General features: G+C 37.4%; 1 protein-coding gene across 3 annotated transcripts in view; it reads right to left on the reverse strand.

Annotated features, from left to right (window-relative positions):
* Positions 1-2,953, reverse strand: part of VAMP7 (vesicle associated membrane protein 7) — a 68,335-nt gene extending 65,382 nt beyond the window's left edge. For all 3 annotated transcript variants that reach the window (XM_040626555.1, XM_040626548.1, XM_040626543.1), the window contains exon 1: positions 2,815-2,953. The gene's annotated coding sequence lies outside the window, so the exon portion shown is untranslated. The remainder of the gene's footprint in view (positions 1-2,814) is intronic.
* Positions 2,954-26,152: the final 23,199 nt, after the last annotated feature.

Raw genomic sequence — 26,152 nt, forward strand, 5'->3', positions numbered from 1 at the left:
GTTCATAGCAGCAATGTCCACAATAGCTAAGTCGTGGAAGGAGCCGAGATGCCCTTCAACAGATGACTGGATTAAGAAGTTGTGGTCCATATATACAATGGAATATTACTCAGCTATCAGAAAGAACGAGTTCTCAACATTTGCTACAACATGGACAGCACTGGAGGAGATAATGCTAAGTGAAATAAGTCAAGCAGAGAAAGACAACTATCATATGATTTCTCTCATCTATGGAACATAAGAACTAGGATGATCGGTAGGGGAAGAAAGGGATAAAGAAAGGGGGGGTAATCAGAAGGGGGAATGAAACATGAGAGACTATGGACTATGAGAAACAAACTGAGGACTTCAGAGGGGAGGGGGGTGGGGGAATGGGATAGACCGGTGATGGGTAGTAAGGAGGGCACGTATTGCATGGTGCACTGGGTGTTATACACAACTAATGAATCATCGAGCCTTACATCGGAAACCGGGGATGTACTGTATGGTGACTAACATAATATAATAAAAATCATTTAAAAGAAAATGACAGAGTGGTGAAATAATAATTATCTCAGGCTAAGGAGAAATATTTAAAGATGTGTCTGTACCAAGTGGAAATCAAATGACACTATAATGTGTTGTATGAATAAAGGTTGTGCAACTGTTCAAACAGAAAAAGGGTAGAAGAATTAACTTCTCACATAGCACACGGTAATAGTCAATGTAAAATCAAAAGACTGCATTCTGTATCATTATTTGTATTACTGCAAAGGAATGTATTATGTTAATCCTTGCAACAGTTCATTAGCAGAATGTTTCATAGGAAATACACAACAGAAATTATATTGTTTCCACCCTTATTATACTATTAAATTGGCCCATTAAATTAAATGGGAAGGGGGCATGGAAAGTGCTCAGGAAAGAGATGGGAACCCATTTTATGGGAGAGCTATGGAACAAGAGAAGGCATAGAAGCAGAACAAACTAGATAAGGTAAACCAGCCTGATGAGATGGAATGGTCCACATCTGATGAATGAGAAGTTTTAGGGATAAGCACAGAGACCTTTTATAAAGGCCTTCTGTAAATGAAATAATTAATGGATTGGATCAAATCGTTTTTCTATTTCAGTTCAACACATATTTTTCGAGGATTTACTATATGACAGCCAAAATAGTAGACATTGGAAATATGAAGGCCAGTAAGGACCTCTATATTCAAGGGAGCCATTGTACAATGGGAAAAGAGACATAAGTGCAATAAAGTGTAACCAGTGAATAACCTAAAAATGTACAAAGTTATTCAGACTCCTTAAAGGTGTGTGATTATCTCACTCCGGGTGAATAAAAAATGCAGGTGTCAGCCTATGTATTAGGAATTTCCTCAGCATACTCTTAAAATTATTTCTCTGGAAGAGAGGTCAAAGTCTATTTTATCCTCACTAGCTTTCCACCTGGCATATAATTTTCCCTCAAAAATTTGTTAAATAAATGAATGAACACTGAACATGTTTTGGTTTGAACAACAGATAACTTTATATTCAGTAGGACCTGGTAAGAAGGATATTTTGATTACTAAACTGTCTCCTTAAGATAAAGCAGTTGAGCTGCTTTAATCTCATCTAATCCCCAACTTTCGGTCTGGGTCTTAGGAGGAAATAAGCCAACGACAGATAAACCACCACTTCTGATGTAATACCCTTGCAGGAGACAGAAGAATGAAGAACAAATATGGCAGAGGAAAAGAAGAGGTATTTATGAAAAACCTCAAGTCTGGTTACAGACTCGTTGTATTCTTGTTGGTGTTACAAATATTCTTTTATGGTGATGTTCTGAGACCCAACCCAATCCCTCTGACTTTCTCAGGATAGGAGCCTACCCTGTCAAGTCAACCATCTGTTCTATTTTGCATTACCCAGCACCACCACATCACATCATCTGGATTATTCCCGTTTGCCCACACACATACATACAAACATGTAAGATGCTGAGAGTAGCGATCTCCTAGGTTTCGTTTCTAGCTATATCCCTTGAACACAGAAGAGTCTCTAGCACATATTAGCTGTTCAATAAATATTTATTAAACATATGAGTGAGTCTGCTCTCAGCCACAGCTATTCGAAGGGAAAACATGTCTCTGGGATCAAGGGTGGGACAATGGAGGTACAGGTATCTGAGGGCAATTAATAAGAGAAAGAAAAGGACTTGACAACTGATCACTAGTGGGCGTTATGGCAGAGGGAGATGTAAGGCATTTACCAAAGAGTCTAGTACTAGTCCATGGTCCGAGTTTGTTAAATATTGGCCAATTATAACAATAACCTACAAGTCTGACGCTGTGGAAATAGGTCTGGGTAGAGATACTGAGTCCCTACCCAAACTGAGGAAGAAGAGGAATGAAACAATGGGCGGTGAAGAAAGGGCACGCGGAGGTGTACAAACCCACGAAGGAGCTCAGAAGTAGGTAAAGCAAAAAGTGACGTCATCAAAACAAGGGCGTAGAGACTAGTTTTTAGAAGACTCAGATCTCAAGATTGAAAACACTGAAGAAAGGTCTTGCAGAATGCGAACTGAGGGAAAGTTAACATTTCGCCCTCCTGTAACAACTTAAGTGACGCATTCTAACACTCGTTAATTCGAGGCCTTTTCAACGGCACAAAACGCAGTTCGCCAAAACTGAACCTGCCCGACAATTCGAACCGTCGACACCAGAGAAGCCCAAGTCACCCTTGCACTGCCTCCTCGCTCCACCCCAGCACCTTCTCGTCCACACCTCTGCCCTCCCTCCGCCGTCGTCTCCCCGCCTTCTGCCGAGTGCGCCCCGTTCCATTTACCTGTCTGGGCACCCCCTGAGAGCGCTGGGGCTCAGAAACGAGGGGCGCAAGTCAGAGCCGGACCGCCGACTGCCGGCTCCCAAAGGAGGCTGGGACCGGACGCCACCGGCTTCCGCGTAAAGCGCCCCGCCCGCACACGGCCTCCTGGGAATGTGAGCGCTCCTCCAATGGGAGTGGGCTATAGGGCGGGGCCTGCTGCGTTCCCAGCCCCAGCACGTCCCTGTAGCCGCACTGCATTCTGTGAGTGGTAGTTCCAACTGGAGTATCGCCCAGTCAGTCACACAGTGAATAACTTGTGGTAAACAACGTCAAGCGCTGTTCCTCCGGCAAAAAGAACGATGCAAGGCCACAAAGAGTTCGCCAGCATTGAGTCGGTGGGATAAATGAACAGCGAAGCTTGCCCCACCATCTCCGTGCTTAGTCTGAGCAGGTAACGTCTCCTGTTATTTCACAAAATAGAATTCGTGTTACAGGAACGCTCTACTTTCGCCACAAAATTTCCCAACCTCCTTAGACCCCTCAACAATCCTTTCTCTCATTCTTTTGCAATAATAATAATAATAATAATAACCACCCCTCCTCCTACTCCTCCTCTCCTTTGATGTAAGCTCCCCTACCCGCGTCCCCTTTACATTCTTCTTCCCTCTTGCCAACTGAGTCTAGCTCCACTGATGAACCCTTCTGCCTCATGGCTCCTCAAATGGCTCCCTGCTTACTCGCTTTTTAATATCAGCATTTAAAGATTGGCAGAATTTCTCTCACCTAAAACATTCCAAAGTCACTTTTCTCAACTCCACACCCCCCAAACCTGTCACCACACAAACTTAACCTGTGGTCTTTTTCCCACCTTTCTTTTCCAGCCAAAAGTCTCAACTGTGTTGCTAAAACAATGGGCACTTCTCAACAATTACCATATTTCAAACTTGCAGGATTTTACATTGATTATTTTCCTCTTCTTTAAATCCCCTTACTATGGGCTGCTTTAACAAAATATCACAAACTGGATGGATTAAACAACAGAAATTTATTTCTTATAGTTCTGGAGGCTGGGAAGTTTCAGACAAGAATGCTAGTATGGTTGAGTTCTGGTGGGAACCTGCTTGGTTACTTGCAGACTGCGTCTTCTTGCTGTATCTGCACATGATGAAGAGACATCAGCTGTCACACATTTCTTATAAGGGCGGCAATCTCATTCATGAGGGCTCTACCCTCCTGCCCTAATTAACTCAGAAAGGCACCACCTCCAACTACCATCACATTGAGGAGCAGGACTCCAACATATAAATTGCGGGGGGGGACACAAACATTCACTTCATAGCACTTTCATTCTTTTATCTCTAAGATGGTGCACATTCCTCATTCCCCTCCCACTTTTATGGCAGCTGCTCATTTTTCTTTGAAATATTCATGATCCATAGTGCTCCGCCCTTTGCTCACACGTTTCTCGGGTGATCTCACCATTCCCAGTGATTTGGTCGTCATCTGTATGCTGATGATTCTCACATATAGGAAGCCCAGAAAAGACTCCTGCAACCCAGACTGAATATCTAATGACAGCTGGACATCTCTTTCAAGCACTTAAAACTTGATGTAGTCCTCAGATGACCTAGTACATTTCTACTCTCCCCTCTCCCATAACCTGTTCTTCCTTCTCCTCTAATCCCACCTCAGTGAGCAGCACAACCATGCAATCAGTTGCTCACACCAGAAAGCTGGCTATCATTTTGAGTGATTTCACTCCCTCAAAGTTCACATCCAAACAATCAGCCAGCCATATTAATTCTATCTCCTAAATACCTCACTTGTCAAGCTTCAGTTTTCTCATCTTTAAAGTGAGGATAATAACCGCACCTGTCTTCAAGGGTTGTTGCATTGATTAATGAACAGTAGTGCCAGGCAGAGAGTAAGCACTTGAGGACAATAAGTATTTATCGAACAACCATTGTGTTTGTAACTGTTTCTCCTTCATTTGGTCTTACATAATGATAACTAACATTTATTTAGTTTATATTCAGGGAGAAATAAAAGGAAAAATGAGAAATGGTGAGATAGTTTGTGCAAATTACCTCTACTCCATTCCTCTGTATTTTTCTAAGCATGTCAAAAATATAGTACTGGTCATGAGGCACTATACACATGGTTCTAATCTAATACATGCAGGATATACCATACCTTAGTTATCGTTATCAGCTCTGGGTGGGCTATAGACAAATTGAAGTACATTGAAAGAATCATGACTAAAATGATCAGGGCACTAGAAATCAGAAATAATGTCTCTGTACCTATAGTATCTCCTTCACCATTTCCCCGCCCACCCCTTCTTGTCACTTGAGATTATTCTATCTAAAACAAAATCATCACCTTGAAATTCTACTTAAAACCTTCATTAGCTCCTCATTATATACAGGATAAGGTCTAAGATTCTTAACAGAGAATTCAAGGCCCTCCATGATCTGGCCTCTCTCTACCTCTCCTGCTTCATATTCTGTTTCTCTCACCAACACACTCTGTGTTCAAGCCTGTTTCTCTATGGTGGCATTCACTCATTCATCCATCCATCCATTCCTTTCACTAATATGTACTAAGTGCCTACTGTGAGCCAGGCCTGTTATATATTCTGGAGATATAGCGGTGAAAAAGACAATGTCCTTGCCTACATGGAGCTAACACTTCAGTACCATGCTCTTTCATGTCTCAGCGCCTTTGCACATGCTGCCTCTCCTTGTTTATTTTTCAATACCTATGTCAAATATCACCTCTTCATTTTACATCAAAGTATATGCTTCTTTTTTCACCTTTATCCACCCTCTGCAAGGGTTCACTTTTCATATTAGTATTAATTTTATTCATTACCTATTCTTTGTGAGAGGGAATGATATCTTAGAAAGAGAATGAGTTTTGGAACCAGACAGTCCTGAGTTTCGAGCTCTGTGAACCCTAAATGTTGCCTCAATTTAGAGATTTTAGGGCTCTATCAAAGCCTCTCTTCTTACTCTATGTTCTCTCCTAAAGTAATATATCTGTGCTCCAAAACTTGTATTTCTACACAAACCTTTACATTGGAAATCAGGGAAAGTCTCTCTCAGGAGGTAACATTTAAGCTGAAACCTGAATGTCAAGAAGGAATCAGCCACAAGAAGATAAGAGAGAACAGAAATAAAGCCAGAGTGACTGGAAGGTAGTAGAAATGAGAGAGGAGTGGTAGGATGAGAGATCACACCAGGTTTCTTTCTGTTCTTTAAATACTGTGAGCTCCTTCCCATTTTATGATCTTTGTACCAGCTCTCTCTGCTTGGAGTTCTGTTATGTCTTATCTTATGGCCAGAGGGTCTTGCAAGGCTGTGGAAGCCAGAAGGAATTTGGATTTTATTCTAAGTGTAACAGAAAATCATTAGAGAGGTTAGCGCAGAGCAGTGATATGATCTGATGTAAGGGTTTTTTTTTTAATTAGCTTTATTTAGCATGCCAATACACTGTCTGTCCTGGTAATAAATTAATATCTACAGTTGTAAAAATATGTTGGGTAGTTTCCAAGAAAAATGCTTCTGGATGTGTATACTAACCTGCATACAGAACCATTTAAATAGGTAGCTTTATAGGTTTATAGTTTTCAAATTCAGAAATTCTGTTACTATTTCTTTTTTTAGTGTTTTATTTATTTTTACATTTTTTTATTTTTATAATAATTTTTTATTATGTTATGTTAGTCACCATACAGTATATCCTTAGTTTTTGATGTAATGTTCCATGATTCATTATTTGCGTATAACACCCAGTGCACCATGCAATACGTGCCTTCATTAATACCCATCACCAGCCTATCCCAATCCCCCACCCCCCTCCCCTCTGAAGCCCTCAGTTTGTTTCCCAGAGTCCACAGTCTCTCATCTGTTACTATTTCATCAAGTTACTGAAGAATGGAATCCCTTCTTTATAATCCATGATTTTAGATAGTTTGAGTGTACGGAGAAAATGTGTCAATTTCCATTTCAGTTCCTACAGCTACCAAGCCTGGAATTATAGAATTGATGGTTTAGATAACCTAATCCGGTCTCCTAATTGTATACATGAGAAATCTTCTGGCCTTGACAAAGATTACAAAACTAAGAAACTATGGAGTCTGGATTACAAACCAGCTCTCATGTACTAGATGCTCCAGAAATGTCTGTTGGGCTGAAATAAGATACATGTATTACACAGAGATCTAGTTCTATCTGGGAGATGCTGGTTTTACATTTCACTTAGCAGGATTGGATCCTGATGTGTTATTTTGTGGTTCACAAGCAAATCCAGTGACTGTTGCTTTGGCATCAAAATCATGCACATTGTTGCATTCTATCACTGATCACCAGTGCTGTTTATGCTTCTTTTCTCCTGGATATTTGTTTGGTCTTGGGCAAATTTTCTTCTTATTCTGTGTTCAAAATAGACCTACCTCAAGAGTGCCTGTTCGCCTTTGAAATTCACAATCAGCAGAGGGAGCTAACACATTATCAATATCTACAAAATCATTGGCATATGAGTGTGGGAGAGTTCATTTTTTCTTTGACTCATTCCAGTCAGAGTCATCACTGATCCTGCTCTGTTTCTCTGAACCATCAGTGGTTCTAAAACCAGCTTTGGCAAAGCGGTTCTGAGGTGTCTTTCCCACACGGCAATGAAATTTCTCATGATATCAAGAACATGCCATTTATTTACATCTGCAGTAGAACAATGCTTCTCATAACGTACCAAACACTTTCAGCATCCAGCTTTTGATGATTTATTGTTTCTCAGTCCGATGGCTACACATAGCCATGGTACTAGTAGGGGAAAAAACCGTATAGACTTAATTTAAACCTCCAGTGTCTATGTGCAGCAATCAGTAATAGAATGTTCACATTCTGGTAAGCCATTTTTCTCTCTAATTGCCGGAGCCATTTCCCAAAGAACCTGCCAGATGTCAGTGCATTTCTGTTAACTTTATATACACACAGGAAATTTACATATACAAAGGGGGTTTTCAAATTTCCATGTAAGTGAATCTAATTTCTTACTTCTCCCAGCATTGTAACAAAGGAAAGTTGATGACCTCTCTTTATATATTTATTTTTCTCCAGGACAACATTCTTCTGTCACAGTATGCCTTTAGTTTGGTTGCAGATTATAGAGGTTCATTAGATGTGCCCCATGAGTGCATCTACTCGGATTTGGCCTCTCATTTTCAAGACGATCTTTAGCAGTTACTTTCTATGCTTTACTTTTTAGGTGAAGTGATAGGATACTGTGAAAATGCTGGGAACATTGTTGCCAGCCGCAAAGAGTTGACATCAACTCCCATCTAGAGAGCAATTTCATTAGCCTTTTCTAAAAACCACTGAGCATCCGTATATAGAAATATCTGCTCTGGTCTGGCAAAATTATCTAAGCATTTTATTTACTAAGTTGGTATATATTGCTCCTCTCATTCTGTTATCAATTTTACCTCCCTTGGCTGTTGGACTTTTATCTTTTCCCAGTTTTCAAGAAACATACAGAATATTCATAAGGAAATCCCAAATTTTGTGACCATTTCACTTTTTTACTTTTATCCATGAACTTTTAGTTCTGGAGAAATTTTCTCCACTAAATTCACTAAATTTTCTCTTTAATGGCATGGCTAACAGAAATGTATGTAACAGAAAAGGCCTGCTTCACAGAACATGAACATTCTAAAAAAGGACCAAACCAAGGGCAAGCCTGAGGTTTGGTGCAGCACTAACAAGACAACTCATTTTCCTAAGTTTTAAAGTTTCTAAAGCAAAGGTGCTGTCAGATTACAAGAAGAGCTAATTTGAATTATCTTCATAACCAAGTCAAAAATAAGGGATACTAATGACTTTGAGGTAGATACTGCCGCTATCAGATAGTGAGTGATTAGGTTTAAGGCATAAAAATGATGAAATGGAGGGAAATAAAGCACTGATAAGAAACTATCCTTCTTTAAAATTCTGATGGAAAATTAAGAACACTTCCAGTTGAAAGTTCTAAACATAAAATCCAGGTATGTCACATCTTTTCGCTTGTTTTTGATATGATGTAAAGAATCCACATTCTAATGGAATAGCAAACCACAAATCTGGTGTCCCTAGGGAAGAGGCCTGTAACTTGGCGTTTGGTTTTTTCCACCTTGGCTCATTCTCAGTTCAGGATTTTGACTCCTCAGGCCTTCAGCATTTAACTAATCATTCATTGGTGGAAGGGACTGGGATTGTTTCTCTACACATAAACTGACCTTTGTCATTTTATAATGAGAGAACATCCAGGACATGTAGCTATATCTTCCTCATTCTTCAACTCTTACTTGGTGAGGGTGAAGATGCCCATATAAATTATCTTCACATGCGCAGGGGTAGAAATACATCTCCAAGGCGTGATCATATTGCAAGTGCATGATTTCCACCTTGGAACAGACCAAGTATCTTCTCACCTTTGAGTTTTTGTATCAACTGTTTACTCAGCACTGAATGCTGAACCTCCAGATCTGTGCACATATCTTTCTTGTAATTCAGGTCCTAGCTTATATGGCCCCTCCTCAGATGGACTCTCTATGACCACTGATCACTAAACATTTTTCTGTTTTGTTATCTTTACAAAATATATGCTCAAAATAATTTTTCAATGTTTACTTGTTTATTTTCTGCCCCATTAAATTTTATTCAATAATAGAACATATAAATTCCATACAGGAAGGAACTTTATTGCTCTTGTCCACCATTGTATCTCCTCAAGGTGGCATAGAGTTGGTGCCCAATTTACTGTTTGTTGAAAGAACGCATACTAAGAAGAAGGGCTAACACTTCTCTGGTACCAAATAGTATTCTATGGTACATTATTTTACTGCATTTACCATCGCAGTAATGCTGTGAACTAATTATTATTATTGTCAACCTCATCTTCCAGACAAGGAAATGGAGGCTCCAAACAGCACAGAAACTGACAGGGGCCAAGGTTTGCCTATGGAGGTCTTGGCTTCCTGTCTGCCCCTTTTGCATAAATTTCAGGAGCTCTTTAAGAGGGAACAAAAAGAGGAGTGGGCAGTCGGTGTTGATTGCCTAAATCGAGCAGTCGCCAGGTTGGTACACAACCTATTTGCTTCCCTAGTCCTCCTCCATTTCTATTCCTGCCGCCTGGACTTCAGTGCCTAAAAGGGGACGTTTAGGAAGAAAATGCCGGGATAGGGGAGGGAGAAGAAAGTGTTCATTTCACAGCAAAATGGTTGGGACACAGTGAGTAAATGCTAGCGAGGGGCAAAGGTTTTTGGAGTACACTGCCCAGGGTCCTCAGCAGCAATGCCCAAGGGCCGCAGAGTTTGAAGGGGCCCGGGACAGGTTTGGGAGACAGGGACTGGGCAGGCCCCATGTCGTGTCACTGCTGACAGCAGCTGCTCTGCAAAGGGTGTGCTGGAAGGACAGGGCTGGGCGCGCCCTGCCTGTAGTTCTCTTCCCTCCAGCCTGGGGTGGATTAAGGAGGGCTCTCCTTAGATACTGAACGTGATGCTTGTGACCTAATTTGAGAAGAGTGCCAGGAAATGGGCTGAACCTGAGACCTTTGAGCAGCAAGGGGTCATAACAGTCAAGTACCCTAGGTTAGCTTTGGTTTTCTTTTGTCTCTTTTAGTACTCCTCAAAAACAGGACAGGATTTCATCTCCTTTCCCACCAGATTCACATGGAGCACTTCTCTGAAAGAAAGTAGACTGGGGTTAAAAGTAATAGGAAGAAACCACCACTGGAGTCCACCACTATAGTCTTAATACAGTAAGGCTCAAAGGGGTTGTTTGAAATCACACTGGAGATAGAGGTTGCAGAGCTGGGACCAGAACCAGAGGTGGCTGTCTCCTGGACCCTTGCTCTCCCCAACACATCTTAGGGTTTTTTTTCTTCCCACTACAGCCTTCAACTTTATTTCAAACCTGTACCTATGGTGGTTCCCTGTAAGGATAAAAACAAAAGTTTTAAATAACTCACATGTAATGGCAATGGTTTTCATGTTATGTTTTAGAGTATTTGAAAACTGTGAAAACATACACAACACAAAGAAAATCAAGGGATATATATATATATATATAATGTATGTTATATATAATTTGTCCAACTTATTCATCTCTAGAAAATAATTGCACAGTGTTTTGGAAGCTCTGTAAAAAAAAGTGGCTAGAATTCATTCACACATCTGTGGCTCACAGGAACACTCTTTCTCAACTCTACATTGAAGATTAGTACATCTTCACACAGCCATGCAGACCATTAACTTTGTTGAGAGATAAAAATGCTTTTTATAATAAGACTAAGTTTCTAAGTATAAGGGTAAGTTATATAGGAATTTAAGAAGTTTAAAAAGCAACATCAGGCTAATGGCTTCTATTTAGCTCGGCTTTATTGAATCCTGCTGAAGACCATGAACTGGGAGACTACAAACAAGGGTAAAACCATGTGTTCACAATCTGGGTAGAGGTGTAAAATAAACAAATACATATGCATGGTACAATAATAATTGATATGGGAAATATTTTATGGATAAAGTGGGCAGAAGAAGGAAAGGAAACACATTAACATTTTATTTATTGAACATAATTTATTGAGTTCTTGCTATGTCCAAGATACTAATACAATAGTACACAAAACACAGTTCCTGCCCTCTTGGAGATTGCATTTTTTTAGTTCCTACTAAGTGTCAGGCAATCTTTCTTACATTATGTTTATTTTTAAATATACATGGTCTCAATATTCCAATAACTCTGGGTAGTACCATTTTGAAGTCTACTTCTTGAAATTTCAGCAACACCTGAAATTTATAAACAATCCATAGATGTCTCCTTATGTAGGTACATAAAAAGACATGGTGAAAAATAATTAGAAAACTTGGATTTACAGAGGTTAGGTACTTTATTAAAGGTTAATAGCAAACTGAAATTCAAATCCAATGTCTATTTTGATTCCAGAGTCCCCTATATACCTTTATGCAGTGCACTTTACTGTGGGGCCAAGCCCAAGCTGACTTCACAAACTGCATCTTAAGAGATGAGTGGGACAGAAGCATAATAGAAAATGATTATTGCTTATGTAATAAATCCCACAGAAGGAATTCTGATTCAGTTGTCCAGACATAATGAGAGAGTTATTCATATAATTTTAGCCTAATTAGAAAGGCCAACATTTAGGAATTTTTTTACAAGTTATCACGATGACTTTTATTTTGACCTCCTGAAATTAAACAGAACAGTTCAGTTTAACAAACTTTTACTGAGCATCATTTGCCAAGAAATATGCTAAGTACTAGAAATACATGCTGTCAAGGAATTAAAATAATATAATTGATTCATTAAAAACATGCAAGTATAAGAGTCATTGTGTCCTGAATTTTGTAACAGTTCTGGTTTTTTGTTTGTTTTTTTATGTGGCAGATGTTTTTAATTGAGGCAGGAAACAATTTACCTGTTTACAAAAACAATGACAATACAGTTCTGGTTTTAATATAATTCATATAACTTCACCTTTGTGACTTCATCTGTAAAATTATGAGGTTGTATTAACTGATCTTTAAGAGAAATTTTTATGATTTTGCTGTATTGAAATCTATTGAGAAGTTTGCTTTAAGCGATTGCTTTTTCTTTTTTTCATTTCATTTCATTTTATATATATTTTTTCTTTTTTAATTTAAATTCATTTAATTAACATATAGTATAGTATTTGTTTCAGGGGTACAGGTCTGTGACTCATCAGTCTTATATAATGCCTATATAATACCCAGTGCTCATTTCGGGAGGGTATGTGTTGTGTTGTAATGCTTTTCTCTTTCAAATTTTGCTACATTCTAATGTTTGATTCTTGATACTGAGGAATAACCCTGTTATCATTTGCTTTCTCTTGGTTAGCAGGTGCTGGCATCGATACAAATAGAAATTGCACCATGTTTGTATTGCCCAAGGAAGGCCATACCCTAAGAAATCCTCTTCATTACAGGATCATGAAGAAGTGAATGTAAATGTCCATTCACCAAGAGTTTGATTTCATCCCAGAACCACTGGAGTAAAACACTGGTTTCTTAACACCAGTGTATGTATAGGACTACATCAGAATCACCTGAGGGTGTTAGCTGTTAATGTAGATTCCTGGCCTACAAAGTCACATTTTTTAAAAATTTTTAAAAAGATTTTATTTATTTATTTGACACACAGAGAGACAGCCAGCGAGAGAAGGAACACAAGCAGGGGGAGCGGGAGAGGAAGAAGCAGGCTCCCAGCAGAGGAGCCTGATGTGGGGCTCAATCCCAGGACCCCAGGATCACTCCCTGAGCCAAAGGCAGACGCTTAACGACTATGCCACCCAGGCGCCCCTACAAAGTCACATTTTTAAGAGTGGAAGAAGAGGATCTGTATTTGTAACAAGGGACCTAGGTGATACTGATAAGCTTAGAAAATACTGGAAAAGACTATGAAAAAGTATTTATTTAATCCCTCAGTCTCCAGTTAGGATCAGATTTAATCCTAAACTAGGATCAAATTTTTCAATTGTAGTAATGCCTACCAGAGTTAACAACACAAACTGTCAGAATGTTATTTAGTAAATAAAACCTAAATCTTTCATTCCATAGTTTCAAGTCTGTTTACTGTCCCTAGCAAGTGGTACCCTATCATTCTGGGCTTAATGACTCTAGGATATACAACTATCAAGGCCTAATTTCAGTTGCCAGTTTGTAAAACCAATGCAAATGAAATCTGTGACTAGACAGAGACCATAAGCCTCATTATTTTCAAACATTATTCAAAGCTTACTTTCATTTGATAAATCATACAAGTTTTTTTTTAGTTACACAAATAATGTGTGATCAGTAATAGAAAAATCAGAAAATGCAGGTAGGTAATAAGGAAAATATAAAAATTAGCTTTAATCCTGCCATTTAGGATATATATCTCACAAGACTATATATACATGTATAGATGTGTATATGTATGTGTATAGAATTACATTGCACTTTTTCTGAGTGCTTATATTTTATGAGGTTGTATAGGAAAGCAAAATTCATTATAATATGGATAAGATCACCAATAAACTGATCACTTAAAATTATTTCTCCTCAAAATCCTTCCCTGCTTAGCAATAGCCTCTATACCATCCATAACATCCATCATTGGTCCTTTGTTGACTATTGAATGCTAACAGTGCAAAAATTACAAATGAGTTGCAAGGTAAAATTATAAATTTTGCAAAAGATACAGGATTTCATAAAGTCGAAAGTGGTGTTGGATAACTGCTTCAACACAGCATAGCCACTAATACATGAATTAGATCACTTAATAATTGAAGTGATGAAAATCTACAGGGATGATGAGTGATGTGGGTTTTGATATCAAATTGATGAGGGATCTTTAGAAGAAATGATGAACTGTTCAAATGTTTGGGCGAAAATGACCCTTTTTATGCTAGGAGAATTAAAAAAATGTGGCGAAAGGAAACAGTCAGAAAAACTAAGAGGCAGCCCACGGAATGGGAGAATATATTTGCAAATGACACTACAGATAAAGGACTGGTATCCAAGATCTACAAAGAACTTCTCAAACTCAATACACGAGAAACAAATAAACAAATCAAAAAATGGGCAGAAGATATGAACAGACACTTTTCCAATGAAGACATACAAATGGCTAACAGACACATGAAAAAATGTTCAAAATCATTAGCCATCAAGGAAATTCAAATCAAAACCACACCGAGATACCACCTTACGCCAGTTAGAATGGCAAAAATAGACAAGGCAAGAAACAATTGTTGGAGAGGATGTGGAGAAAGGGGATCCCTCCTACATTGTTGGTGGGAATGCAAGTTGGTACAGCCACTCTGGAAAACAGTGTGGAGGTCCCTTAAAAAGTTAAAAATTAAGCAACCCTATGATCCAGCCATTGCACTACTGGGTGTTTACCCCAAAGATACAGACGTAGTGAAGAGAAGGGCCATATGCACCCCAATGTTCATAGCAGCAATGTCTACAATAGCTAAATCGTGGAAGGAGCCGAGATGCCCTTCAACAGATGACTGGATTAAGAAGTTGTGGTCCATATATACAATGGAATATTACTCAGCTATCAGAAAGAACGAGTTCTCAACATTTGCTACAACATGGACGGCACTGGAGGAGATAATGCTAAGTGAAATAAGTCAAGCAGAGAAAGACAACTATCATATGATTTCTCTCATCTATGGAACATAAGAACTAGGATGATCAGTAGGGGAAGAAAGGGATAAAGAAAGGGGGGGGTAATCAGAAGGGGGAATGAAACATGAGAGACTATGGACTATGAGAAACAAACTGAGGGCCTCAGAGGGGAGGGGGGTGGGGGAATGGGATAGACCGGTGATGGGTAGTAAGGAGGGCACGTATTGCATGGTGCACTGGGTGTTATACACAACTAATGAATCATCGAGCCTTACATCGGAAACCGGGGATGTACTGTATGGTGACTAACATAATATAATAAAAATCATTATGAATAAAAAAAAATATGGCGAAAGATACTGTATCATGTAATACTTTTATTGGAGCAGTGCCCCAAATCCCCCAATTATTTCATTCTTTGTCCATTCTAAAAATTAGTGCATAACTGCAATTAAAACCTAAAATCTTTTAAATATGAGCTTAACAAGCGTATTTTCATAATTTTTTGTTTTATTTTTATAGATGAAATCTTAAGCAAACCTTGTTTTTTCCATTTGTGATGAAATTTGTTACCCTTTTAGGTTGATTCTCTTCAGGTGTAATTTTAAGTACTAGTTGTCCTTAGATAATGAGGACTTTCTGTGTATGTATGTGCATGGTAATGTTTTTTGTTTTTGTTTGCGATATAATAATTGACATATTAGTTCCAGGTGTACTACATAATGATTTGATATTTGCATATATCATGAAATGATTACCACAATAAGTCTACATCCATAACGACACATAGTTACATTTTTTTCTTGTGATGAAAACTTTTTTGTTTCAAATTTTTATTCAAATTCTAGTTAGTTAACATAGTGTAATATTGGTTTCAGGAGTAGCATTTAGTGATTCATCATTTACATGTAACACCTGGTGCTCATCATAACAAGTCCCTCCTTAATACCCATTGCCCATTTAGCCCATCCCCCACTCACCTCACTCCATCAACCCTCAGCTGGAGAACTTTTAAGATCTAGTCTCTCAGCAGCATTCAAATATGCAATACAATATTATTAATTGTGGTCACTATGCTATGTTGTACATTACATCCCCACGACTTATATTTTATAACTGGCAGTTTGTACCTTTTGACTACCTTCACCTATGCAGCCTACCACTGTTCCCCACCTCTGGCAGCCACCAGTCTGTTTTCTATGAATTTGTTTATTAGTTTGTTTTTAGATTCCACATATAAGTGAGATCATACAGTATTTGTCTTTCACTGTCTGACTTATTTACTTAACATAGTGCCCTCAAGATCCAAACATGTTGCAAATGGCAAGATTTCCTTCTTTTTATGGATTAATAATATTCCATTTTGTATGTACGCACCACATTTACTTTTCCATTCATCCACTGATGATACCTTAGGTTGATTCCATGTCTTGTCTATTGTAAATAATGCTGCAATGAACATGGGGGTGCATCTATCTTTTGAGTTAGTGATTTTGTTTCCTATGGATACATACTCAGAAGTGAATTGCTGGATCATATGGCTCTATTTTTTAATTTTTTGAGGAACCTCTATACGGTTTTCCATTCCCTTTTCTCCATATCCTTGCCAACACTTGGTATTGTCTTTCTATAATAACCATTCTAGCCGGTATGAGGTGAAATCTTATTGTAGTTTTGATTTGCATTTCCTTGATGATTAGTGATGTTAGTCATTTCATGTACCTCTTGGCCATTTGAGTATCTTCTTTGGAAAAACATCTGTAGAGTTCCTCTGCCCATTTTTATTTGGATTATTTGGGGATTTTTTTTGTCATTGGTTTGTATGACTTACTTATATATTTTGGATAATAACCTCTTATCAGGTGTGTGGTTTTCAAATATTTTCTCCCATTCCACAGGTTGCATTTTCATTTTGTCCATCATTTCTTTTGCTGTGCAGAAGCTTCTTACTTTGATGCAGTCTTAATTGTTTATTTTTTATTTTGTTGCTTGTGCTTTAGGTGTCATATCCAAAAAATCATTGTCAAAATCAAGGTCAAGGAGCTTTTCCCCTTTGTTTTCTTCTAGAAGTTTTATGGTTTCAGGTCTTACATGTAAGCCTTTAATCCATTTTGAGTTATTTTTTATGAGTGGTGTAAGATAGGACTATAGTTTCATTCTTTTACATGAGAATATCCAACTTTCCCAGCACCATTTATTGAAGAAACTGTCTTTTCTCCATTTAGTATTATTGATTCCCTTGTCAAATGTTAGTAGACCATATATGCATGGGTGTATTTCTAAGATCTTGATTATGTTCCATTGGTCTATGTGTCTGCATTGTGCCACTACCATACCGTTGATTGTGATAGCATTGTAAGATTGTTTGAAATCAGGAAGTGTGATGCCTCCCACTTTGTTCTTTCTCAGGATTTTCGTATCTATTTGGGGTCTTTTGTGGTTCCAAATGAATTTCAGGATTTTTTTTATTTCTATAAAAAATGCCATTGAAATCTTGATGGATATTGCATTGAATCTATAGATGATTTGGGGTAGTATGAATATTTTAACAATATTAAATCTTTCAATTCATGAACATGGGATATCTTTCCATTTATTTGTGTCTTCTTTAGTTTCTTTCATCAATGTCTTATAGCTTCCAGTGTAGAGATCTTTTGCCTCCTCAGTTAAATTTATTCCCCAGTATTTTATGTTTTTGGACCCTTGAATTTGTTGATTAGATCTAATAGTTTTTTGATAAAGTCTTTAGGATTTTTATATATAAAATCATGTCATCTGAAAATAGAGAATTTTTACTTCTTCCTTTCTGATTCTGATGCTTTTTATTTATTTTTGTTGCCTGATTGCTCTGGCTAGAACCTCTACTACAGCAGTGCAATAGATGGACAGACCGACTTCCACTACAACAGTGCCATAGATGACAAGTATAGATAGATATAGATTTACTTATATCACATTTTGTTTATCCACTTATCTGTCAATTGACACTTGGTTTGTTTACACATTTTAGCAATTGTGAATAATACTGCTATAAGCATTTGTATACAGTTATCTCTTTGAGACCTTCTTTGCTTTCAATTCTTTTGGGTATAGACCCAAAGTGGAATTGCTGGGTAATGTATTTCTATTTTTAATTTTTTGAGGAACTTCAATATTGTTTTCCCAGTGGTAGTTCCATTTTACACTCCCATCAGCCATACACAGGATTCCAATTTCTGCACATCCTTGCCAACACTTATTTTCTGTTCTTCTGATAGTCGTCGTAATGGGTGTGAGTTTTTATTTGCATTTCAAAAGATGTTGAACATCTTTTTATGTTCATATTGGTCATTTGGTATATTTTCTTTGGATAAAATGTCTGTTTAAGGACTTTACCCATTTTTGTATCAGGTTGTTTGTTGTTGTTGAATTTTAGACATTCTCTATATTTTCTGGATATTGATCCCTTATCAGGTATATAATTTGCCAAATATTTTCTCCCATTCTGTGAGTTACCTTTTTACTCTGTTGCTACTGTCTTTTGATGCACAGATTTTAAGATTTTCATGAAGTCCAATTTGTCTGTTTTTTTCTTTTTGTGTATGTCTTTGGTGTCATATCCAAGAAATCATTGTCAAATCCAATGTCATGAAGCTTTTCCCCTATGTTTTTTTTTCCTAAAAGTTTTATAGTCTTGTCTTACATTTAGGTATTTGATCTGTTTTGAGTTAATTTTGTATATGGTGTTAGGATCCAGCTTCATTCTTTTGTGTGTAGATACTTAGTTTTCCTAGCACCATTTATTTAAAAGACCATCCTATCCCATTAAATAGTTTTGATGTCCTTGTCAAAAATCATTTGACCATATGCATGGGAATTTATTTCTGGGCTCTTTATTCTATTCCATTGGTCTATATGTCTGTCTTTATGCTGGTACCACCCTGGTTTTGATTTGCATTTCCATGATGATTAGTGATATAAATACCTTTTTATATACTTGTTGGCCATTTTTGTATCTTTAGAGAAATATGTATTTAGTTCTTTAGCTTGTTTTTAATCTGGTTATTTGTATTTTTTTGCTATTGAGTTGTTTGAGTTTCTTATATATTTTGGATATTAACACTTTATTAGATGTATGGTTTGTAAATATTTTTACCCATTCCATAGGTTGTATACTCTGTTGATTGTTTCCTTTGCAGAAACTTTTTGGTTTGATGCAAATTGACTTGTCTACTTTGCTTTTGTTGCCTTTGTTTTGGGGGTCTGTGATGGTTCATTTTATGTGCTAACTTGACTGGACTAAGGAATACCCAGGTAGCTGGTAAATCATTTCCTGGTGTCTGTGAGGGTGTTTGTAGAAAAGATGAGCATTTGATTCAACAGACTTGAGTAAAGAGCTCTGCCCTCAACAGTGAGGGAGGGGAACGTTTGATCTTTTGGGGGCCCAAGTGGAACCAGAGGGCAAATTCTCTTTCTCCTCAAGCTGAGATGCCCATCTTTTCCTGCCCTTGGACATTGGGGCTCCTGGTTCTTGGGTCTTTGGACTCCAAGACATACAACAGTGGCCTCTTGATTCTCAGGCCTTCAGTGTCAGACTGGTAGTTACACCATTGGCTCCCTTGGTTCTCAGGCCTTCAGACATGGACTGAATTTTACCACTGGCATTCCTGGTTCTCCAGGAATGTAGACATCAGATTATAAGCCTTCTTGGCCTCCATAACTACATGAGCCAATTCCTATAAGCAATCTCCTCATATATCTATATCTGTAATCTATATGGAAATCTATATAATCTGTATCTATATCTATATCTATATCTATATCATTATCTATCCTATTGGTTCTGTTTCTCTGGAGAACCCTGACTAATATAGGGTCATGACCAAAAAAATCATTGCATAGACCAATGTCAAGAAATTTTTGCCCTATGTTTTCTTCTAGTATTTTCATAGTTTCAGGTCTTGCATTTCAGCCTGTAATCCATTTTGAGTTAATATTTGTGTATAGTATGAGATAAGGGTCCAATTTCATTAGTCTGCATGTGGATACCCAGTTTTCTCAGCATCATTTACTGAAAAGATTATTTTTTCTCATTGTGTGTTTTTGAACCCTTGTCAAAGATCAGTTGACTGTAGATGTATGGATTTATTTCTGGGATCTCTATTCTGCTCCATTGATACAGATGGCTGTTTTTATGTCAGTATCTTACTGTTTTGATTACTGTAGCTTTGTAATACCTTTCGAAAGCAGGAAGTGTGATGCCTCCATCTTTGTTCTTCTTGTTCAAGCTTGTTTTGGCTATTTAGGGTCTTTTTTAGTTCCATATTAATTTTAGGATTTTTTTTATTTCTATGAAAAATGGGTAGTAAGGAGGGCACGTATTGCATAGTGCACTGGGTGTTATATGCAACTAATGAATCATCGAACTTCACATCAAAAGCCAGGATGTACTGTATGGTGACTAACATAATATAATAAAAAATATTATTATAATAAAAAAAAGAAAAACGTCATTGAAGTTTTCATAGGGATTGCATTGAATCTGTATATGGCTTCAGGTAGTGTGGACATTTTAACAATATTAATTCTTCCAATCCATGGACACAGGATATCTTTGTATTCATTCATGTCCTCTTTAATTTCTTTCATCAGTGTTTTATAGTTTTCAGTGTATAGATCATTTACCTCCTTTGTTAAATTTATTCCTAGGTGTTCTTTTTGATACTATTGCAAGTGGGATTGTTTTCTTAATTTCCTTTTGGGATATTTGGTTGTGTATAGAAATGCAACTGATTTTTGTGTCGATGTTGTATCCTGAAACTTCACTGAATTCATTGTTTAGTTTTAACAGTGTTTAGGTGGCATCTGTGGGTTTTCTATATATAAAATCATGTCATCTACAAAAAAGTGTATTTTTACTTCTACCTTATTTGGATGCCTTCCATTTCTTTTTCTTGCCTAATTGCTCTGGCGAAATCTTACAATACTATGTTGAATTGAAGTGGTGAGAGTAGGCATCCTTGTCTTCTTCCTGATCTTAGAGGAAAAGCATTCAGCTTTTGACTGTTTTACTGTTGACTATGATATTAGTTATGGGCTTGTCATATACACCCTTTATTATGTTGAAGTACATTGTTGGTTCACAACCTCAGGAACTTCTTGGGTATAATCTGAAACCAGCCCCTATATGCAGAGGGCAGGGAGAGACCAAAGAAAGGGGCAGACCACTCCAGATTGGTATGTGGCAGATTTAATAAGCAAGGGAAATTACATATGAGTCTTGTCTGAAGTGGCCACAAGATGAGTAGATCTCACCCACCTGCCAAATCTTAAAATTTTATATAGATGCCTTAACTGGGTTCAGTCACATATACTGTCCAGATGGTCTCAATACCATATCACTATCTCAAAGCTGTGTCTTTGGGACAGCTTCTGGGATCAAGGAAGACAAGAAGAATGTACACTCAAAGGACTGGGGAGGGTATGGGGACCCTTTGATTTCTGGGATCCAGCTTATGGGTCAACCAGTGGTCACACCCTCTCAGTGACCTCCTCCACCATACATTCCTTTGATACCTAATTTATTGAGAGTTTTTATCATGAAGGGAAGTTTAATTATGTCAAATGCTTTTTCCATATTTATTGAGATGATCATATAATATGTACTCTTCATTCTGATACTATGCTGTATTGCATTTATTGATTTGCATATGTTGAACCATCTTGCATGATAGGGATCAATCCCACTTGATCATGGTATAGGGTATTCTAAATATGCTATTGAAATCGGTTGGCTAGTATTTTATTGAGGATTTTTGCATCTATGTTCATCAGGGATATTGGCCCGTAATTTTCTTTTCTTGTAGTGTCCTTGTCTGGCTTTGATATTAGAGTAATGCTGGCCTCATAAAATGAGTTTGGCCATGTTCCATCCTCTTCAAATTTTTTGGAAGAGATTGAGAAGGATTGGTGTTAATTCTTCCTGAACATTTGGTAGAATATACCAGTAAACTCAGACTTTATTTGTTGGAAAATTTTGATTACTAATTCAATCTCCTTATTCATTATTGGTCTATTCAGATTTTCTATTTCTTCATGACTCAGTCTTGGTAGGTTGTATGTTCCTAGGAATTTATCCATTTATTCTAGGTTATCAAATGTGTTGGCCTATAATTGTTCATACTAGTTCAATATGATCCTTTGTATTTCTGTAGTTTGAATTGTAATGTCTACTCTTTCATTTATAATTCTATTTATTTGAATCTAATCTCTTGTGTTCTTATTAGTCTGGCTAAAGACTTGCTAATTTTATTTATCTTTTCAAAAAACAACTCCTAGTTTTATTGATTATTTTTATTGTTTTCTAATCTATTTCTGCTCTAATTTTTATTATTTCTTTCCTTCTGCTAACTTTGGGCTTAGTTTGTTCTTTTTCTGGCTCCTTGAGGAGTAAATTAGGTCATTTATTTGAGGTTTTTTTCTTAATGTAGGCACTTATCACTGTAAACTTCTTTCTTAGAACTGCTGTTGCTGCATCCCATAAGTTTGGTATTTTGTGTTTCCATTTTCATTTATCTCAAGATATTTTTTTGGTTTCCCACTTAAAGTCTTTGATCCATTGGTTGTTTAGGAATGTGTAGCTTAATTTTGACATATTTGTGAATTTTTCAGTTTTCCTTTCATTGATTTATAGTTTCATATCATTGTAGTTGGAAAGGTACTGGTATTATTTTAATCTGCTTCAATTTATTAAAACTTGTTTTGTGGCCCAACATATCTATTCTGGACAATGTTCCATGTACACTTGAAAAGAATATGTATTCTTCCAGGGATGGAATGTTTTGTATATATCTGTTAGGTCCATTTGGTCTATAGTGTTTTTCAAGTGTTCTGTGTCCTTATCCATTTCCTATAGATGATCTATCTATTATTCAAAGTGAAGTCTCCTTTAAGTCTCCTACTACTATTTTATTACTACTACTTCTCCATTTCTGTCAATATTTTCCTTACATATTTAGGTGCTCCAGTGTTGGATACTTATATATTTACAATTGCTATATCCTCTTGATGAATTTACTCTTTATTATTATATAATGACTTTCTTTGTCTCTTCTGACAGTTTCTGACCTAAAGTCTATTTTCCTGATATGAGTATAGCTACCTCTGCTCTCTTTTGGTTATTTTTGCAGACTATCTTTTTCCATCTTTTCACTTTCTGCCTATGTGTGTCCTTAAAGTTGAGGTGAGTCTCCTGTAGTTAGATTGTGCGGGTTTTTAAAAATCCTTTCAGCCACTCTGTCTTTTGATTGGAAAAATTTAATCAATTTCGATTTTTTAAATTTGTAAATTCAACAAATATTTATTGCATACTATGTATCAGACACTATGCAAAGCGCTGGGGACACAGAGAAAAGAGCCTGAACCTCAAGTTCACAGTGCCAGCGTTCAGTCTATTTTTGCAGCAATGTTTGAACCATCCCCATTTTTACAGATGAGGAGAGTGGTACAGTCTGGCCAGAAATAACAGCTAGTTAAGCATGCAGCTTGGGAACTCAAATCTAGGAGGTCAGTGTCCTTTCAGCTGTAGCATAAGGCCTCTTAGATAACACTTACTATGCTCCTGGTAATGTTCTAGGCACTTTACATATATCAACTCATTTAATCCTCTCAACAGTCCTAGGAGATAGGTACTATCATACCCATATCATTCCTCATAAATGAGGAAACAGGTAGTGAGAGACTAAGTTATTTTTCCACACGCACAGAGCTACTTACAGACAAAGCTACGATTTCAACCCCAGAAATTCTGGCTCTTTACTACACTGTACTGCCTACTGGTAGGTTTTCTTGTTTGTTTGGTTTTTGGTAGTTTCTTTTTTAAAGGGGGAGGGGAAAAACCAGCTCTTGAAGATAGCACCCTTTTAAGCAGAGAAACAGTACAGTAATGCTGTAGCAAAGCCATGGAAAATGTATTTGTTTGGCAAAGTACACAATGGCCAGTGTCTAGAGATCATTGATTGCCTGGCTGAGCATTTTGAAGTTCTCTAAACCAGTAGCCATCAACCATTTTTTCCTACAACCCATGGTAAGAAGTAATTCTATATTGCAACCAAGTATACACACATATACATACTTTATGTTTTTTATATATATATTCATGATTATATGCTGAAAACTTAAATTTCTTAAAAGAATACTTCCCATTCCCTATGCCATGCACTCTGATACTTTTTATTGTATTTTACTCTGTTTTTTAAAGGCTAACTTAACTCCCTAAATTGATTTCATCATCCACACTAAGTTGGTGGTAATCCAGTATGAAAAACACATTAGGCACAGTGTGAAACAAGTAGCAGAGATACATAAAACCAGTGATATGCTTTGAAAGATAAAATTAAACAGCAGCAAAAATGATCAGAGAAAAGAGACTGGGTGGGAGAATACAACAATACAGTGAATGGGAATGGAGAGAACAGTTCAGAAGCTTTTGTTTAAGAGAATATCCTGAACTTACTGATTGGATATGCAGGGAAAGGGAGAGGGCAGAACCAGAGATAATGCTGTGTTTTCCAGCCCAGGCGGCTGAGCAGATGAAGTACCTTTAAAAGGAATGGGGAAGTCAGGGGGAGAGGCAAGTATATGCACATGTAAGGTTATCAGTTCTATTTTGGATAAAAAAATGTTGGTGGGATTTGGAGGAAATTGGGAGTAGGTGTTCTGATTATAGCACAGTAATTGAGATTAAAGCCGAGCAGAAATGTAGGATTTAACCCAAGAGAGTAGTTCAAGTTATGATAGAGAATGAGATACCCCAGAAATAGAGGAGAAAATGAAGGATTAGAGTAGTACACTTTTATGGTTAAGAGAAGAAAAAAAACCCCAAGAGGAAGTAAAGTTCCACAAGGAAGTGAATTAAAAGTGGCAGATGGTATTGAAATAGAAAGATGACTGAGAAAAAGCACTGGATTTGGTTAATAAGAGTAAGAGGTACCTTGAGTGAATGGTGGGAGAAGCCAAATTCAAACAAGTTCAGCAGTTAGTGATGGTAAGAAAATGAAATAAATTCAAGTTTGTCCGAACCCCTCTCTGAACGTGTCTTGTCCCAGAAATGTTGGATTAGTAGTCACATGGCTCTGGCTCATACTTGCTTGCTTGCCCTCTCTGTCTTTTTATTTTCTTTGCTTTGTGGCCCTAGGGAAGTATCCTAGCAATCCCAAGCTAAAATCTGCTTGTTGGTCTCTTCTGCATTGTCAGTGCCTTGTACCAGCACCTGGCTTGTCCCTGCTCCTGCCACAGCCCTGGCCTGGATGTCAGAGGCAAGGCAATGAGCATTTCCTGGGCCATGAGGTGGTCACTGTACATAATCATACAATGCCTTCTCTGAACAGAACATCCACACAATCACCAAGCAGTTGAGGTTGGGGGAATGGACCTTCTTGCTGCTCACTGCCTGGAAGAATGTCATCGACTCCAAACCTGCTTGACAGACCAAAGCCCAGGCCAAGCCAAGGCTGCTGGTGACCTCTGCCCCAGAAGTAATCAATTTAGATTTAAAGTAATTATTGATGGGTAAGGACTTTGTTTTGCCATTTTATTAATTGTCTTATAATGGTTTTATATTTCCCTTTTTCTTCTCTTCCTCTCTTGCGGTCTTCCTTTGTTTGCTTTTTGGAGCGGTATGCTTTGATTCCTTTCTCTTTATCTTTTGTGTATCTACTAGAAGTGTTTTCCTTGTGGTTAGTATTAGGATTACATAAAATGTCTTATAGTCTGTTTTAAGCTGATAAAAACTTTACTTCAATTGCATACAAAAACTCTATACTTTTACTCCTACCTCACATTTTATGTTACTGATGTCACAGTTTATATATATATTTTTTCTTTTTTTTATGATTTTTTATTATATTGTGTTAGTCACCATACAATACATCCCCGGATTCCGATGTAAAGTTCGATGCTTCATTAGTTGCGTATAACACCCAGTGCACCATGCAATACGTGCCCTCCTTATTTTATAATGTGTGTTCATTATCAAATTATTGTAGCTCTAGTTATTTTTAATAACTTTGTCTTTTAACTGTTATACTAGAGTTAAAAGTCATTCAAACACCACCATTACAGTATTAGAGTATTCTGATTTGACTTTGTACTTACCCTTACCATTGAGTTATACATTTATATGTTTTC

This window comes from Ursus maritimus, assembly GCF_017311325.1.
Source record: "Ursus maritimus isolate PB19 chromosome X unlocalized genomic scaffold, ASM1731132v1 scaffold_X1, whole genome shotgun sequence".
Taxonomy (NCBI): Eukaryota; Metazoa; Chordata; class Mammalia; order Carnivora; family Ursidae; genus Ursus; species Ursus maritimus.